The sequence below is a fragment of the Gopherus flavomarginatus genome, chromosome 1 (genome assembly GCF_025201925.1).
Source record: "Gopherus flavomarginatus isolate rGopFla2 chromosome 1, rGopFla2.mat.asm, whole genome shotgun sequence".
NCBI lineage: Eukaryota > Metazoa > Chordata > Testudines > Testudinidae > Gopherus > Gopherus flavomarginatus.
Genome location: NC_066617.1, coordinates 24,178,184 through 24,191,049, shown reverse-complemented (window position 1 = coordinate 24,191,049; position 12,866 = coordinate 24,178,184). Strand labels below are relative to the sequence as shown.

Here is a 12,866-nt window from a genome sequence, read left to right as displayed (position 1 = left end):
CCTTACATACTACAGACGTCAAGCTAACAGGCCTATAATTACCCGGATCACTCTTATTCCCTTTCTTAAAAATAGGAACTACATTAGCAATCCTCCAGTCATACGGCACAACCCCCGAGTTTATCGATCGCTTAAAAATTCTCGCTAACGGGCTCGCAATTTCACGCGCCAGTTCCTTTAATATCCTCGGGTGGAGACTGTCCGGGCCCTCCGACTTCGTCCCATCGAGCTGTTCAAGTACGGCCTCTACCTCAGTTGCAGTAATATCCACTTCCATATCCACATTCCCGTTTATCATCCCTCCATCATCGCAAGGTTCCTCACTAGTCTTATTAAAAACTGAGGCAAAGTACTTGTTTAGATGTTGGGCCATGCCTAGGTTATCCTTAACCTCCATTCCATCCACAGTGTATAGCGGCCCCACTTCTTCTTTCTTTGTTTTCTTCTTATTTATGTGGCTGTAGAACCTTTTACTATTGGTTTTGATTCCCTTTGCAAGTTCCAGTTCAATGTGGCTTTTAGCCTTCCTCACTTTATCCCTACATGTTCTGACCTCAGCAAGGTAGCTTTCTTTACTGATCCTTCCTTCCTTCCACTCCCTGTAAGCTTTCTGCTTTTGTCTAATCCCCTCTCTGAGTTGCTTGCTCATCCAGTTTGGCCTACAACTCCTGCCCATGGTTCTTTTCCCCTTTCTCGGGATGCAGGCTTCCGACAGTCTCCGCAGCTGTGACTTAAAGTAATTCCAGGCCTCCTCCACATTTAAATCCACTAATTCCTCCGTCCAGTCCACTTCCCTAACTAATTTCCTTAACTCTTTAAAATTAGCCCTCGAGAAGTCAAAAACCCTAATCGCAGATCTACATTTGTTTATCCTTCCATCTAGTTTGAACTGAATCAGCTCATGATCACTCGAACCAAGGTTGTCCCCTACTACCATTTCTTCTACGAGGTCCTCACTGCTCACCAACACCAAGTCTAAAATGGCATCCCCTCTCGTAGGTGCTTCAACTACTTGATGAAGAAATCCATCCGCTATCACATCCAGAAAAATCTGACCCCTATTATTCGTGCAAGTACTCGTCCTCCAGTCTATATCCGGGAAGTTGAAGTCCCCCATAATCACACATTTCCCCTTTGTGTTTACTTCATTAAAGACATTAAAGAGGTCTCTATCCATATCCCAATCCGATCCCGGCGGTCTGTAGCACACCCCAAGCACTATCTCAGGGGAAGCTCTAGTTGCTTTTTTACCCAGCGTGATTTTTGCCCAGACGGACTCTGTCTTATCCATTCCATCGCATCTTATTTCGCTACATTTAATTTCATCATTGATGTACAAGGCTACTCCCCCACCTTTGCCTTTCTTCCTGTCTTTTCTGAACAGCACATAGCCTTCAATACCCGTGCTCCAGTCATGAGTACTATTCCACCAGGTTTCGGTAATCCCTATAATATCTGGCTTCACTTCCTGCACGAGTAACTCCAGTTCCTCCATCTTGTTACCTAGGCTCCTCGCATTAGTGTACAAACCTTTTAATTTTCGGCGTTTGGCGTCAGTGACATTCTTTCCCCCGTCGTGCACAAACTTTCTACCACCAGCATCACCCGTTACTCTGGTTTCTACTCCACTATTCCTCCTTGGATCAAATCTTGGGGCCGCAAGGGTATCCCCGCTCACTTTGTTTACTTCCCTCTCCAGGTTATGTTCTGGCGTGGAGATCTCCCGAACATTTCCCAACCATCTCCCCCAACTTTCTAGTTTAAAGCCCTCTTGATGAGGTCGGCGAGCCTCCATCCTAGAATTCTATTTCCCTCCTTGCTGAGATGAAGTCCATCCTGAGCAAACAGTTGTCTATCCGTAAATGCGTCCGAGTGACCGTACATCCCAAAGCCCTCCTTATAACACCACTCCCTGAGCCATCTGTTGATCGCCATAATCTTGTCACTCCTTCGTCGCCCCGCTAAGTTTGTTTTTGTTTAAAATTGTTTAACTAAAATAGTTAAATGAAATATTAAAAAAAATGAAATAGACTGTGTCAGCCAGGTCAACATGAGAAACTTAAAATATTGGCTTCTGCAGCTTACTCAGTTGTCTTCACCTTCATTTTCCTGTTTGTTCATAATCTGAAAAAGAAAAACAAGCTTTCCTGCTTTTTCAGATCCCAAAAGATTTCTCAATTTGGAATGACTTAGTCCAAGGCAGGGGTGGCCAACCCGTGGCTCCGGAGCCACATGCGGCTCTTTAGAAGTTAATATGCGGCTCCTTGTATAGGCACTGACTCCTTGGCTTGAGCTACAGGCGCCAACTTTCCGATGTGCTGGGGAGTGCTCACTGCTCAACCACTGGCTCTGCCCCAGGCCCTGCCCCCCCCCACTCCACCCCTTCCCATCCCCTCCTCTGAGACTACCATGCCCTCGCTCGTCCCCTTTCCCCACAGAGCCTCCTGCACACCACAAAACAGCTGATCGAGAGGTGAGGGGGAGGCACTGATTGGTGGGGCTGCCAGTGGGTGGGAGGCGGGAGCTGATCGAGGACTGCTGATGTATTACTGTGGTTCTTCAGCAATATACATTGGTAAATTCTGGCTCCTTCTCAGGCTCAAGTTGGCCACCCCTGGTCCAAAGGAAGAAAATATTCGTTCTACACCGATAGAAGTTACTGCTTTTAAAAGTGAGATTATCACTTCAACAGTCTCTGAATCCAAGTGCTTAAGTGACTTTCACCAGTTCACTGGTGTGACTTTCTTTAAAACATCAGCAAACATATAGTTTTTGAATGGTTCACTCTTAGCGCTGAAGTTTATTATAGTTGGCATTATGGAGGGATGATTGCTGGATGTCCATGTCATAGCCAACTCCTCCTTTTCAACAGTTAAGGTTTGACCTTGGTACCGAGTATTGAGACTAATTGTAAGAAAATGAGCTGGACATAATGCTTGTCCATTTTATTTTTTTTATTTTTAATGCTTGTAAATTAACTCTGTCATTGCCTATTTCTCTTCTTAAGATCTCACTCAATTCGTTCCAAATTTCAACACTGTCAGCAATAAAACAGCTATTTCCCTGCATTTTGTTCAAAGCTAAAGAAATAGGCTTCAGGGTGCTCAGCATGTGTTCCACATTTCTCTTAAGCCCAATGCTGAAAACTTTGACTGTGACAGTGCCATCTCTTTTTCCACGATTTTGTTCACGAACTGTCTTCAGATTAGGCCAGGTCTTGATACAGTGCTCAAAATAGTCCACTACTGAATTCCATCGCACATCTTGTGGGAGAGTTAGCTTGGTTCCTCCCTTTTTTTCAGAGCAGCTGCTGCAAAGTGGTTGTTATGGAAGTATTTTGCAATTTCAACAACATTAGCCTTTATTTCTGGAACACTGAAGTCTTTGGCTAGGAGGTGCATCAACTGAGCACTGCAACCATATGTTATTAGCTTAGGACTCTAAATAATTTCTTCCCGTCTTGGATACATTTGCAGCATTCGCGGTGAGCAAGCTGCATACTAGACATTTGAATTTTTTTCACAGTTTGTTATAGCTTTTACTGCTATTCTTGTAAATATTCTGCTGTGTGTGCATTTCCTGATGTATCCATTGTTTCTGTAAGGAAGATATTCCCTTCTGTTGTCAGACAAGCACATACAACAGGATCATTGTGGACATTCCTGCACCCATCAAGACTCAGGTTAACAATTTCACTCTCTAGACATCTTGCACACTGCTCAATTTCTCTTTCATACACTTTATCCAGCAATTTCCCTGCGACATCTGCTCTGCTGGGTGGACTGTATCCTGGTCTTAATGACTGAACCATGTTAATGAAATGTGGGTTCTCAGTCATAGGGAAAGAAGAGTTTGTTGCATAAATAAACTGGGCAATTTTTTCATCAATTACCTCTTTTTGTAATCTGCTGGTTCTTATCACAAACTTATCAATCATCATCTGGATGATGATGATTTTTTTTTCTTTTTGCTACAGATATACTGTGGCTATGTGACATACATGATGTGACTGAAACACTGTCATTGGCAGATAACTCTGAAACTATAGAAAATGGTGATCTTGAAGGTGGATAGGTTTCAAAATCCTGTATGTTGAGGATAGATTCTCCTAAACAAAATAAGTCAGTGCAGTTACTCAATTATTATTACCAGACTGCTCATTTAGTATTACTCCTTGCATTCACTGACACTCAATACTACTTTAAAGGTGAAATTGTAAAAGAAAGATCTGCCTATCTCAGCTATTTATTTTTTATCAAACTGCAACTAAAATGATAGTACGATAGAGTTAACAACTATATTTTTTGCTCAAACATGAGAATTCAAGAATAGTCCAGAAGGAAGACAGGAAGTCCTTAAGAAAGAAGTATGGAAATAAAAAGTTCACCAACCTGAAGATCCTGCATGTTTGCACATGTTCCTTTCATCATCTTCAACACAGCTTCCTCCTGAGAAGGAACACTTCTCATGATGTTCTTTAATTCTGGCAACCAGGCCTTGCATTTCTTTGTGGCACTGTTTGCATTTTGCACGCATGCCTGTCTTACGCACAGGTAGAGGAATTTTATTAAAATATTCCCAAACTGGGTCCCTTTTATGGCATGCTGCCATTATAGGTTTTCCCTTCTAGTGAGAGAATGATATGGTAGATCTCAAATCAATGAAGGCTACACTCAGAAAGACCTCAAGACTTCTGGAATATGCTGCTCGAAAAGTTTCACTTTTGTTTCTACTGCCTGTCCCTCCCTTTTCACATTTATCTCCAGACTTCTTCTACGTGTCCAGATCTATTCCAGCCCCAACAATCTTCTATTCATTGAACTTTTCTGAAACTTTGCACTTTTAGAGAGTGGTAAGGGATTGACTCTGTGTGTACACAAATTTGCAGAGGGACAATAGGGTTGAGGTCTGTTGTTTCTCACCCCTATATATTATTTATTTAAAAACATTTTTGCTGTTAACAAGCATGTTATCTCTGGAGACACAAATCTACAGTTTGAAAACTGCAAAACTAAGCATCTCTGATGGTATCTTCTAGACTGAGCATTGGGTAGATAGAAAAATTAACCTAAATAATCTATACAGAAGCCCCTGGAACCCCATAAAATTGGGTCCCTAATCCGTGAACTATTGGAACTCATTTACAAAACTTTCCTTAAACATGACATGAATATATTGTCTCATACTATAGAATTAGAATTTATAATCCCTATTCCATGATGAGATATCTTTGAGCTATAATGTATCTTAATTAAAACTATCTTCAGATTGCTTTTTGAGGAAAAAGCTTTTTTATAAAAAAAAATCCAATTTTAAATTGACAAAATAGTTTGTTTTAATACCAGGGTGAATAAAAATCAATGATTTAGGGGGAAAAAAACAAAACATAAAAACTCAGGGCATGTCTATGCTTAAAATGCTGCAGCGAAGATTCTGCCTATGCTGACAGAAGGTCTTCTCCTATCAGGATAGGTAGTCCATCTCTCCAAGAGGTGGTAGCTAGGTTAACAGTAGAAGTCTCCTGTTGCCCTGGCGCTGTCTACACCTAGGGTTAGGAGGGTTTAATTGTGGCATTCAGGAGTGTGGATTTTTCACACCCCAAGCGAAAGTGATGCTGACCAGATTTCCTATTGTAGACCAGGGCTTAGTCACCAACATCTACATAACCTTAACCCTTTCCCTGTTTAAAAAACAAACAAACAAACAACACCTTGTAAGGGCAGAGTTAAGGTGATTTGGATGCTGGTGATTGAGAATGTTTCTATTCAATGGTCTGTATGTGCATAGGGTGTTTAGCCTATTTCCATAATTTTTAATGTGTATAGGTTGGCTTTTAACACAGATGTGTTCATTGATACGTCACAGTGGTGCTTTGCAAACTTAACTGTAACTTAGTTTTGTTTTGGAATGTCATGTCCTTTTGTTTCTGATTAATGCAGTGACAGACTTCTGTTGTTTCACCTGAAAAGCTGAGCTCTGCCTGAATCATAGAATATCAGGGTTGGAAGGAACCTCAGGAGGTCATCTAGTCCAACCCCCTGCTCAAAGCAGGACCAAACCCCAAGTTTGTGTCAGTTAAAATTTTCTCTGCCCTGCTTGCAACCTGTTTTCTTAGAGCAAATAAGATTGTTTTATTAATTCCCTGGCTCTATTCCTGAGCCAGATAGAATTGGAAGCCCAGAACCAGCTCTGTTCCGCAGCTCCAGCTTCCAGCCAAACTCTCTCATTGACTTCCTCTTAGCCCCACCCTCAATTGACAATCATTCCTCTTTTAATGTTTGCAAGAGGAGATCTCTGTGCTTAGACCTTTAGTATAACCCAGTCATATCCCTAAGGTGGCAGCGCAGTATAGTTTAGGGCTTCCCTTCTTTGCTCCCTTATGACCCACCCAAATATGTCACCCTCCAACTCATGGCAGATTAGAATGCAGTTAAGTTCATAGCACTCAAAACTTTAGTTATTCATATAAGGAAATTTTAATTGATAAGCAACTGATGAAGATCTATTTCACTGGTGCAGAGCTGCACTACTGTAAACTCTCTCTAATGTAGCTATGCCCTTAGACCAGGGGTCCCGAGCGCGGTGCCCGCGGGCATGCCCATGGGGGCATCTAAATGCGCCTGCGTCCTGGCTGGTGGTGGAGCATCCGGCGGCATTTTGGCGGCGACACCTCTCGATGATGCTACTTGCAGCTGACAAGCGGCATCATCGAGAGGCGTCACTGCTGAATTTCTGCGGCATTTCGGCGGTGACGCCTCTCAATGACGCTGCTTGCTGCCAACAAGCGACGTCATTGAGAGGCATCGCTGCCAAAATGCCACTGAAATTCGCCGGCATTTCGGTGGATGCCCCACTGCCTCCACAGTCCTTCGCCAGACGAAAAGATTGGGGAACACTGCCTTAGACTGTTGCAATTAGACATAAAACCAGTGTCTATGGAGTCCATGATTTTAGTGTCTGGCAAAGTTATGAATTTAAGTTCCCAGGCACATATTTTGAAGGTGTTGTGCAGGTTTCCTGTGAGGATGAGGACAGAGATCAGATATGGAATGATCGTTTTGTGAAAATTGTTCGCCCTTGAGTGATAGGGTGTTTTTGTTTGTGGAAGTTTATTCGAAGTGTAGTGATTTTCTGGTTTCACCCACATTTGTTTTTGCAGTATTTGATGCATGTTGTGATAGACATGTATAAGACCCAGGTATCTTGATGGGTGTGTTGTAGGAGGTGTTGATCATCATGCCAGTGGAGATATGTCTGCATGTTTTGCCAGGGTCTGGTGCCATTTTGAATTGGACTGTCCTGTTATGTGGGGAACTTTGTTTGTGATGATAAGGATGGGGGATTGTTTCAAGACCAGAAGAGGGCATTCAGGAAAAATTTCTTTCAGGATGCGGTCTCCATCAAGTATGGGTAGTAATTGTTTTGTGAAACCCCCTATGGGTTCTAATATGGGGTGGTAGGTGATGTGCTAGGCATGTGCAGTAGGTGTTGGGAGGGGGAGGAAAAGCAGAGTTTCTCAGGATATTCAGGTGGCCCATTCCACAGTGGTTTCGTCCACATCTCTCTCCCCTATCCTGGGACTAACAGGGTTACAACCACACTGCAAACAAACATTTTTTTTCTAGCATTCTCAATTTCTAAGTAATGTGGCGTATGTCTACAGTCATGAAACTCAACTTTTGTTCTCTTACCATTTCAGTTTTTAATTGTAGACTTGTAAGTCTGTAGAACAATTCTATTTCAAACCTAATGTAAACATATAAACTAATTTCTCCAGTCGAGTTAGAGGGATATTGAAAATGGGCCTTAAAATGGAAGTTTAAATTCAACATGAGCTATGAAATCATGACCAATTTCTCCATTATATTATACTTTGATACTATTGTGATAATTATATATACTGTAATATACTATAATTATATATACTGTTCTGCTTTCTTAAATGGTTTTATTTGCTCATTCTGAAATACTATTTATCAGGCTTTATCAGCCCTAGTCAGCTCTTCCTGAGAAAGTTATGTATGTATCATATATACTCAGTCATAAGCTGGTTCGTTTATAAGCTGACCTCCCCACCCCCCAAGATGGATAAGTAAAAATGGAAACATTTTATGACCCATTCATAAGCCGACTCTATAATTCAGGGGTCAGCAAACTTTGGCTCCTGGGCCATCATGGTTTGTTTACCTTGAGTGTCTGTTGGCACAGATGTAACCCTAAGTAAACAAAGTGTCCCGGCGTGTCAGCTGCTTACCCTGACATGCCAGGACAGCAACTAGTGGGGGAAAAAAAAAATTGGGGGGGGAAAGAAGCTGGGGGTCAGGGGAGTAACCCTTGTGACCACTCCTCACATGACCTCACCCTAGCCTGGGACACCCACACTCTCCCCATCCTAGCACTTCCCACCTTATCTGGGGAGGGCCAGGGGAGGATGTCTCTGGCCTGGCTGGAGCTGCTCCGGCAGGTTGGGCCGGGTGGCATGGCCGCAGTATGGTGCTGCAGCTGCTTCAAAGGCTAGGGGGAGAGCAGCATGGCCAGAAGTGGAGACGCTGGCCCTGCTTCTTTGTTTCTGGCTCTGCTGCCTCTCCTTGCTCCCTCTGTTGGGGGGAGGGGCTGTGTCCCACCTCTTCGTCTCTATACCCGTTCATAAGCTGACCCCCTTCTCTGGTGCCTCCCTTTTTTACTAAAATAATTGGGCTTATGAAGGAGTATTTACTGTAGTTGTTTTAAGTTGTGAACGACTGAATTTGAAGAAATTAATGCAACTGAAGATAGAAAGATAAAAATAGAGCCCATCTAATCTTCTGTAGTTTGGGATTTTGACACAAACACGGGGCGGCTCCAGGCCCCAGCACGCCAAGCATGCCGTGGGGGGCACTCTGCCGGCGCCACTGGGGCGGCAGGCAGGGTGCCTTCGGCGGCTTGCCTGTGGGAAGTCCGCTGGTCCTGCAGCTTCTGGACCTCCCGCAGGCATGGCTGCGGGAAGTCCGCCGAAGCCGCGAGACTAGCAGACTTCCTGCAGGCAAGCCGCCGAACGCAGCCTGCCTGCCGTGCTTGGGGCAGCGAAATGCCTAGAGCCATCCCTGCACAAACAGACTTTTTTTTATCCATTCCATCATTTCAGATTTCTTTACAGGCCACCTCATCATTAATATACAGTGCTACGCCACCATCTTTACCTTTATTTCTGTCTTTCCTGAAAAGCACATCCCTTCAATACCTGTACTCCAGTTATGACTACTGTTCCACCGTGTTTCTGTTATGCCTATAATATCTGTTTCCCCTTACACCAGTTATTCTAGTACCTCTATATTGTTACCCAGGCTCCTTGCATTTGGTGTACAAACATCTTAGTTATTTCTGCTCGGCTTCGCACAGATTCCTCACCTGATTAGGTACAGTCATTCTACTGCTAGTATCTCTTACTTGACTGGTGGTATCATTTGTTTGTGTTGAGCAGGTGGAGAACATTGTCCCTACCAAGTTTCTGCTAGAAGTAAGAAATAGGCCTTTGAGGACTTAAGCAGCTCCTGTGACACACTTTGTTGTTCATCTGCCCTAGCAGCATATACTGACAGTCTGTGGCCCACAGTTCATGTATACTGAACTTTCCCTTTATAGGTGGCAAGTGTAACTGACCATAAGCAGGTCCAGTGCCAGGCACCAGTTAAGTATAGTGTGCCTTACCTGACTGAAGTGCAGAGGTGGCTCAGATTTAGTTTAAGCAGGGAAGTGCCTCTCCTCATGAAGAGGGGAGGAAATTAGGAAGGCCTATAAAGAACACCCCAATACCTTAGGACTTGGTCCCTTTAAGGTGGCAAGGGGTGCTCAGACACCTCTTCAGCCAGCTGCCTATCCGTTTACTCAGGCAGTCCCTTTCACAACAACAGCTATGCCGCCCAGGGTAAGGAAGAGTTGAGGAAAAGAGGGTACAGGTCCAGTATATGCTTAGCCCTAGTGCTTCCCCTGTCTAAGGGCTTGACTACACTTAAAAGGCTGCAGCGGTGCAGCAGCAATGTTTCAGTGAACACTCTGCCTACACTAACGGGAGAGATTCCCTTGTCGACGTATGTACTTCCCTCCCTGAGAGGCAGTAGCTAAGTCGATGTAGTGCTGTCTACCCCTGGGGTTAGGTTGATTTAACTGTGTTGCCAAGGGGTGTGGATTTTTCATATCTTTTCAATGTCGTCATACGGACCTAATTTCCTAATGTAGACCAACCCTTAGTCTTCTCCAGGAAAAAGGATGGGCCTATGTTGGGGGAAAAAAATATAGGTTCTGCCTTTGCTTGGAAAAAGTCTGAACTCCCTTGCTGAGAAAGGATAGTGGTTATAGCAAAGAACCTAGGGAGGTCTGGAGAAGCCCCCCATAAGCTTCTGGAAATATCTCTGGTATAACCTCTCTCGCAAGGCCAAGGAGGGCCATGCTTCCTTGCTTCCCTGGAGGCAGGAGCAGTTCTAACAGCAGAGGCTCCTGCAGAAAGATTCACCCTCCTTCATCAGGGAGCAGGAATCAAACACAGGAACTGGTCAAGCATCAGCAACCATAGAAATTAGCTCCTTCACATACCTAGCTCCTAGGAAAGTTGTCTGGGGGAAACTAACAGGGACTTAGGGGGTAATTTATAAGCTGTAGTTCTGCCTGCAGATGCACTTCAAGCTGTCAACACAGAGCTCTTAGTTTTGATGAGGAGCAGAAAGGTGACTGGAGACAAAGATCCTGGACAGGGAGAATAAAGGAAAGGTTTCCTCCTCCACTGATAAAAGACTAGCTCAGGCTGCATTGGACCCCTCTTCTTATTCTTGTAGCGAACAGTACAGTAGCGGAGAAACCAAACCAGCAGCCACTGGTGGCAGAGCTTCTCCTGTTCTTGCAGGTGTGTGCCCTCTGCAGATGCAGGAACTATATAGTCAGAGTGTATGGAGTTCTTGAACTGTGCCTTCCAAAGTGAGAGCAAGCAGAAAGAGATGCCTCATGATCCCCTTCTATCCCAAATGGAAATCAGACTATTGTTCACTGAAGCTCTGCAGTCCTGCGGGGATTGCTTTCTTATCTCAGACCAATATGATTCAGATGATATGGAATGTTAGGTAGAAATTGTTCCTTCCACGTTGAAATATAGCGAATGCCAACAATAAGCTCTTGCTCACCACCTAGAAAAGCTAACGATCAGATGCATAAAGGGCAAATATTTTATTGTCAATCTGGAACCCCTGGAGAAAATTGTGGTTTGGGGATTGTTTAATTTGGGGGGAGAGAGGTGGATTAACACGGCTGCCTTTAAAATAGGCTGCCCACAAGACAAAGCTATTGTTCAGTATCTAAAACTTCTCCCTCTCATCCATTCTTGGTACAGGGAGACCCTGATCTCAGTAGATAGAGCTGTTGACCAGAATGATTTTGTAGATTGAAAATTCCCTCAGGAAAGGTTTCAAGTCCTCCTCCATAAACCTGTGTTTCCATGGCACATTTGGTTCTGACATAATGTTTTTTTCTTTGGTGGTTTTTATTTATTTATTTTTAGTGATGTAGCTGCACTCATGCAGACCTCTAGTGTTAGTTGCATTAGTACAACTTGCCCCAGTTTGTCACTTTTTACATGAGTACAGTGGAGAATTTCACAAGTGTAGCTATGTAGACAAACCCTGAGGGGCAGGATGGAATTATGGGAAGGAGGAGAAAGATTCTTCTCCTTTCCAGTGTATGGTAGGCAGGAGGCACCAACTTTATCAACCTCTAGTAAGTATGTCTAATACTAAAGTTGGAGGACTAGTGTAGTCAATCCTCTTTCCCTTCCTATCAGTTGAGATGGGAAAATATTTGTCCCTGGAGCTCACTGATGGTGTTGGGGAACCCTCGTCTCCCTTCCTTTGCTTATCATGTCTATCTGTGGCTGTATGGAATGTGATTATGTGGTACCATATAAGGGTTCTATCAATAGGAGTTTGGGATGGCTGCATTATTCATGAGTAGTGAAGCTACAAGTGAGTTATGAAGTCTTCAGAAGAACCTCTGAGAATATGTATGTAGTGTGTGTATGTGCGTGTACACACACTCTTCAGATTGTGGTAAAATGTACCGTCCCAGGCACAGAATTTGTCCATTTTTTACTATGATGAAGTGATAAATAAAAAACCCAAGATTACTTACATATGGAGGAGAGGGAATCATTCATTGCTGTATATTTCAAATGAATAACAAATTACTTACACAAATGATTTTCATAACTTTTTAAAAAGTATAAATTGTTCTTAGACTGAATCTCATACAACATTTAGCCCAATTCAAGCTGAAAGACATGTTAAGTGCCAGAAGCTGACTAATGAAATGATTGACTTAGTGTACTAAAAGGTATACCTAGTTTTTGTTAATGCGGTCCCATTATGCCTTCCTAAGTTCGTGCTAGCAGGGTCTACCTGGGGCAGCTCCGGTAAACACTTCAGTGTGCTTTGCAACTCACACACCCATAGCCTGTATTGCGGGGCCCCACAGACAAGCCTTTAGATGTAACAGTAATGACATTTTGATTACACTGTCTTCCAGGAGAGGTATTGTGAAAACATGTGAGGGAAAAAGTTGTCAATTTATTGGTTTAGTTCAGGGGTGGGCAAATTTTTTGGCCCGAGGGCCACTTCTGGGTATGGAAATTGTATGGCGGGCCATGAATGCTCATGAAATTGGGGGTTGAGGTGTAGGAGGGAGTGAGAGCTACAGCTGTGGGTGTGGGCTCTGGGGTGGGGCTGGGACCAAGGGGTTCAGAGGGTGGGAGGGGGGTCGGGTGGGGCAGGGGGTTGGGGCATGGGAGAGGGTCAGGGTTGAAGGCTCTGAGGGGCATGTACCTCAAGCAGCTCCTAGAAGCAGTGGTA

At 43.8% G+C, this 12,866-nt stretch overlaps 1 protein-coding gene across 1 annotated transcript in view; it reads left to right on the top strand.

The window, feature by feature from the left end:
- GNAI1 (G protein subunit alpha i1) overlaps positions 1-12,866 on the top strand; it is a 71,333-nt gene that overhangs the window by 15,542 nt on the left and 42,925 nt on the right. The window lies entirely within an intron of this gene.